Below are 6,220 nucleotides of genomic sequence, written 5' to 3'. Positions count from 1 at the left end.
GACTTTATGGACTGATGGAATGGCCTAATGAAGACTCAGTTACAGAGCCACCTGGGAGACAACACCTTCCGAGGTTAGGGTGCTGTCTTACAAGACTGATTGGGTGAGCCATATCTGGAGATATTTTCCCCATAGCCAAAATACATGGATCTAGGCACCAAGGAGTGTCTATAAGGCTGACTTCTCTCTTAAGACATATTGACCTCCTTGAACATTTTTCTTACCTCTCATTCCTTTAACTTTGGATTCTGCTGGCTTAGAGGGATAAATTCCCAGGAGAGGTTTGCAGCTTCCTGGTCATTTTGTGTTCTTCATGCCACTGAACTGAGGCAAAGGGGTTCCTGGACCAGCTGAGGTGAAAGAGAGTTGTTGCCTCTCAATAAGAGCAAGGAGGAGTATGCTCAAAACCCAGGGGATTCTCTGAGGTTCCTCACAGTACCTCCATGACTGGAGTGAAGCTAATGGAAGATTAGAGCACCCCAATGCAGGCAGGACCATTACAGGCTAGCTCCTTCAGGAATAGAGATATGGGCCTCTCCACCAGGAACCAGAGCCAGCCAGATGCTGACTGAGGACAAAAAAAAATGGAATAGATAGTTGACTAAGGAAGTTATAAATAGCAACTACAGCCTTTTCTTAGAAGCTTTGCATATAGAAGCGGTGTTGGCAGCTATGATGGGAGCAGCCTCTTCCTGGCCTGTTGATCAACCACGGTGGTATGTTCTTCAACTAATGAGTTTAGTGGCACCTTCTGACTGTTCTTTCAGCCCTTCCAACAATTTTGCAAGCATTGAATTCCTTTAATTTGATGTAGTAAATTCCTTTCTGCTTGGAATATCTAGAGTTGTTTCTGTTCTTGCACTAAGCCCTGGCTAAATCGCAATGATTAAGATGGTGTGGTGTCTGCCTAGGCAGAGTCATATTGACAAATTTAAAAGAATAGAGAATCCAGAAACAGACCTGCGCTATTTAAATTTGATATCTGACATTTCAGACCAGAAGAAAAAAGGCAGGACTGCATACTAAATGCTGCTGGGGAAAATGGACCTCCCTTGGGAGGGGAATTAAATCCTTTTCTCTCACTATACAAAAAAATTTAATTCCACCTGGACTAAAAGTCTAATGTGGAAAGCAAAAGTGAAACACTTTTCGAGGGAAATACGTGAGATTTCAAGGCAAGAAACATTATTATGCTAATGACTTTAAATTAACATATTTAGTTTATCCCTATCCTCTAAACACCACACTCATATGTTGAACTTCCAATTCAAAGTTTCTACTTGGATGTCTAATCTCAAAATTAACATGTTCGAAACAAAGGACAGTAGTCATTTTCCTCCCAAATCTCCTCCTCTTGAAAAGTTCCCCATTTATTTATTGTTTTAAAAAGATTTTATTTATTTGACAGAGAGAGACACAGCAAGAGAGGGAACACAAGCAGGGGGAGTGGGAGAGGGAGAAGCAGGCCTCCTGTCGAGCAGGGAGCCCGATGTGGGGCTCGATCCCAGGACCCCGGGATCATGACCTGAGCCGAAGGCAGACGCTTAACGACTGAGCCACCCAGGCACCCCGAAAAGTTCCCCATTTAAAGAACCCAACGACACTGTTGGTGGGAATGCAATCTGGTGCAGCCATTCTGGAAAACAGTATGGACGTTCCTCAAAAAGTTGAAAATAGAGCTACCCTACGACCCAGCAAGTGCACTACTGGGTATTTACCCCAAAGATACAAATGTAGTGATCCAAAGGGGCACGTGCACCCCAATGTTTATAGCAGCAATGTCCGCAATAGCCAAACTATGGAAAGAGCCTAGATGTCCATCAACAGATGAATGGATAAAGAAGATGTGGTATATATATACAATGGAATATTATGCAGCCATCAAAAAATGAAATCTTGCCATTTGCAACGACATGGATGGAACTAGAGGGTATTATGCTAAGCGAAATAAGTCAATCAGAGAAAGACAATTATCATATGATCTCACTGATATGAGGAATTTGAGAAACAAGGCAGAGGATCATAGGGGAAGGGAAGGAAAAATGAAACAAGATGAAACCAGAGAGGGAGACAAACCATAAGAGACTCTTAATCTCAGGAAACAAACTGAGGGTTGCTGGAGTGGAGAGGGGTGGGAGGGATGGGGTGGCTGGGTGATGGACATTGGGGAGGGTATGTACTATGGTGAGCGCTGTGAATTATGTAAGACTGATGAATCACAAACCTGTACCCCTAAAACAAATAATACATTATATGTTAAAAAAAAAAGTTCCCCATTTAAGAAAATAGCGCCATCATTCGTCCATTTACTCAGGCAAAAAACTGGAGAGTTAGCCTCGGCTTCTCTTTTATGTAATCTTTATCAAATCCATTAGAAAATCTTACTGGGTCTAATTTCTATTTATATGCTGATTCTGTCCACTTCCGGGATTTTCCTCTGCTACTATCCTGATCTAAGTCACCGTCACCTCTAGTTTAAACTATAGCAATAAACTCCTAGCCAGTCCTCCTGCTTCCAATTTTGCCTCCTGGATATTATGATAGTAGCCATAATAATCTATTAAAAAATAAATCATTGTCCTGCTCAACATCCTCCAGTGGCTTCCCATCACTGAAGAAAATCCTTGACTACTTATCTGAAGTAACTGCTTATCACTCTTCCCCTAGATCATGCCACGTAGAGACGTTCACCATTTTCTCAATATAAAGTGGCTGACAAAATTAAATAAGTTTGTAATAGCAGAGATTTGGAAGCAACTTCAATGTTACCCCAAAGGAGAATGGCCTAAATAAACTTAAATAAATTCTTTCATTAGAATGCTTTTACAGTAGGGGCGCCTGGGTAGCTCAGTCATTAAGCGTCTGCCTTCGGCTCAGGTCATGATCCCAGGGTCCTGGGATCGAGCCCCGCATTGGGCTCCCTGCTCAGAGGGAAGCCTGCTTCTCCCTCTCCCACTCCCCCCGGTTCCCTCTTCCGCTCTCTCTCTGTCAAATAAATAAATAAAATCTTAAAAAAAAAAAGAAGTTACCTCTGAGAACAGAGGGATGGTAATGTGATAGGGGAAGGGATTCTATGGGGTTTCCACTATATCTGTGATGTTTCACTTCTAAGCTGGAAGGTGGACAGATAAATGTTAATTTTCTTATTATCTATACCTTTTTTGTGTGCCTGATATACTTAATAATAAAATTAAATGTGATAACCGTGACTAGCATGTAATAATAGTCAATATTTATATAGAGCTTGTTTTGAGTTAGGCACTATTCTAAGTGCTTTATATATGATAGCTCATTTATATTCTCACGAGCCTAGGAGTTAAGTACTGTTTTTTTTTTATTTTTTAAAGATTTTATTTATTTATTTGACAGAGAGAGAGCACAAGCAAGGGGAGCTGCAGGCAGAGGGAGAGGGAGAAGCAGACTCACCACTGAGCAGGGAGCCCGATGTGGGGCTCGATTCCAGGACCCTGGGATTATGACCTGAGCCGAAGGCAGAGGCTTACCGACTGAGACACCCAGGGGCCCCGGTAAGTACTATTTTTATCTCCATTCTAAGGATGAGGAAAGGGAGACACAGAAAAGTTATGTAAGACTAGATGGTGAAGCTGATCTGGAGGGGGAAAGGCAGCTTGGCTCATTGCCCTCTACTCTTATTAAGCACACGGTAGGTTCTTAATATTCAGGTGAAATTTATAAGGTGATTATTTTTGTAGGTCAAAATGCTCAAATATGTCAGCAATCAAATATGGTTCAACCTAATAAATGGCACATAAAAACAAATACAGCTGAAATTATGATTTCACAAGGCTCTATGATGATTCTGCAATTGCTTTTAAACATATTAAAGTCTTATGTATGCCTATCCTAGATATTGTTACCACCGAAGCATGAGGAAGTAAAGTTAAATACCCAAAGTAATTCCCAACCATTAACACTGAATCGAGGGAAGAAAGGAAGAGTGGTCACAATCAGTGTAGGGTGTGTAAGAGCCACCGTGGTTGGAAGGATAGCTGAGCTGCCCTCTCAACAGCCCGAGCCTCCCCTTCCTTGGCCTCTCTGTTTGTCTAAGAGGCTGTTTCACACCAGCTGGGATTTTGCCATGGGTTTGGCTCAGAAGTCCTTGTCTGCAAGCCTCTGAGTGAACTCCTGAGACACCCAGACAGGGCAGTAGTCTTCCTCATTAGAGCACCCAAGGGCATGAGAGCAAAGATCCCTCTCCCACAGCTCCTGGCTGTACCCCGACTCCCAAGAAATTGGAAATAGAAAGAAGAGGACAGGAGACAGATACACATCACCCAGGATCAATGTGTCGGTCCTGGCAGTCACAGTCCTTGTTTTTATCTGACATTTCCAAGAGTCGCTTTTTGTATCTGTTCAAAGGCATAGTCTCCTTCTCACTCTTCCTGTCTCTAGTGGTAAAAAGTTAACTCCCTCTTATATATAGCTAACAGAGTAACTTGCATGGAACACTGCTTTCCTCCATGCCCTTCCTCAAGAAAAATCATTCCCCATATTCAATTTGATATTCCTTAGTGCAACTTCTGCAACTCCTCGTCTCTTTTATAGGTGCCCTCTCATACCATGCCAACCGGAACAAAACTCACATCAGTGGTTGGATCTACCCTGGAGCCTGGTGGAAACAGAAGAATGGACAGGGTTGTTTCTGAAGTGTAGTGGAATTATGCTGCACACTATTGCATACGGGCTGTTTCTTTGGGCATGAATGTATGTGTGTGCACATGGAGAGGGGTACGTGCATGAGCGCACAGATGTAGTTGATAAGTGTGCCTGAAGGTGGTGTGAGCATTTTCTAGAACCCTATGCTTGAAGTTTTCACTCCATAAATCTCTTTTACTGGCAGTACTCTGAAAGCCAAGGACTGTGTAATAATTTACACTGCATTGTCCTTCCTCTCTTGCTCCCCTTCACTAGCTTAGGATGAAAAACTAAAGATTGATGGTGATGTCCCTTTGGAGGAGCCAGGAGTGTCATTCATCCCCACTCTGTCAGTCTATTCCTCTAGGGCTTTTCTTCTTACTCCTACTCCTTCTGCTTTCCTATAGGGGCCAGGCTTTCTGTCTCCTTGTCTTTCCTAAACCTTCTCTACTGGCTCCTTTTGAAAGGTCCTCCTTGTTGGGGGCAGCCAGCCTGGGTTAAGTAGAACAAGAAGGACTTTTCAGGTGACCCAATCATGAGACTGAAAAAAACCCTCTGCAGAGATCCAAACAGCTCCAGAGGTCTCCTCCCTCCACTCAAAATCATTTTAGTCTGACTTTGAAAGGCTCCAGAGAAGGTCCACACTTCTGTTGGTCCTCAAGTAGAGTATTTCTAACTCAATGCTGTACTTTTTTTTAAAATCCTTTCCACTGTGGTTTGGCCATAATCTCTTGAGATTGTTTTATTTCTGCTAGATAGAAAGTTCTAAGTGAAAGATAAGGGGTAAGTATGGAAGCAGAGATAGAGCTGTACACACTTATTTTTAGTTTGCTCCTTACAGCCTGTTAGTGGTATATTTAGGTTCATAGAGAACTGACAAGCATTTTGTCTGTCCCTTGCCTCTTCACCTCTTCCCTTCCAGTTGAATTATAGTCTCTCTAGTGTTCAGCAACCCCCAAGCAACCACCCCCTGCTACCAAACAAAATGCAATAGACTCTATTGCTTCAATAAGCCAATGAAACTTTGCAAACCCTCATTGACAGGAAACCCTTCCTGAGGTTAGACCAACTCTCCCTGCAGCCACTTTGCTCTAACTCCATGTAGATAGACCACTTTGGGCATCTGCATCCTATGAAAGAAGGAAAGCTGCTCTCTTGATTTACCATTCCAGGTTCTCACACCTCTTCAAAATTCAATTTCACCACAACTTTAATGTTTTAGGAGAAAACATAGAAAGTCTTTGTGACCTCAGGGTAAAAAAAAAAAATTCTTAAATCAAGATACAGAGTAAATCATATTGGAAGAGACAGGAAAATTTGACTACATAAAAAGATTATTTTCTTTAAATGTCTTCATTTAAAAAGTGACAAGAGAAGGCACAAACTGGGGGATATTTGCTACTCGATTGACTTACAAAAGATTTGCTCATAGAATAAATTGCTTTCAAATTGGTTGTGCCAATTACCCTATCTAGAACTGATAAAAATCAATTGAAAAGATAAACAGAACAATAGAAAAATGGGGGGCGCCTGGGTGGCTCAGTCGTTAAGCATCTGCCTTCAG

This window comes from Halichoerus grypus, chromosome 6 (genome assembly GCF_964656455.1).
Source record: "Halichoerus grypus chromosome 6, mHalGry1.hap1.1, whole genome shotgun sequence".
In the NCBI taxonomy this organism is placed as follows: Eukaryota; Metazoa; Chordata; class Mammalia; order Carnivora; family Phocidae; genus Halichoerus; species Halichoerus grypus.
The sequence above is the reverse complement of the archived record's forward strand: the minus strand, read 5'-3'. Positions refer to the sequence as shown.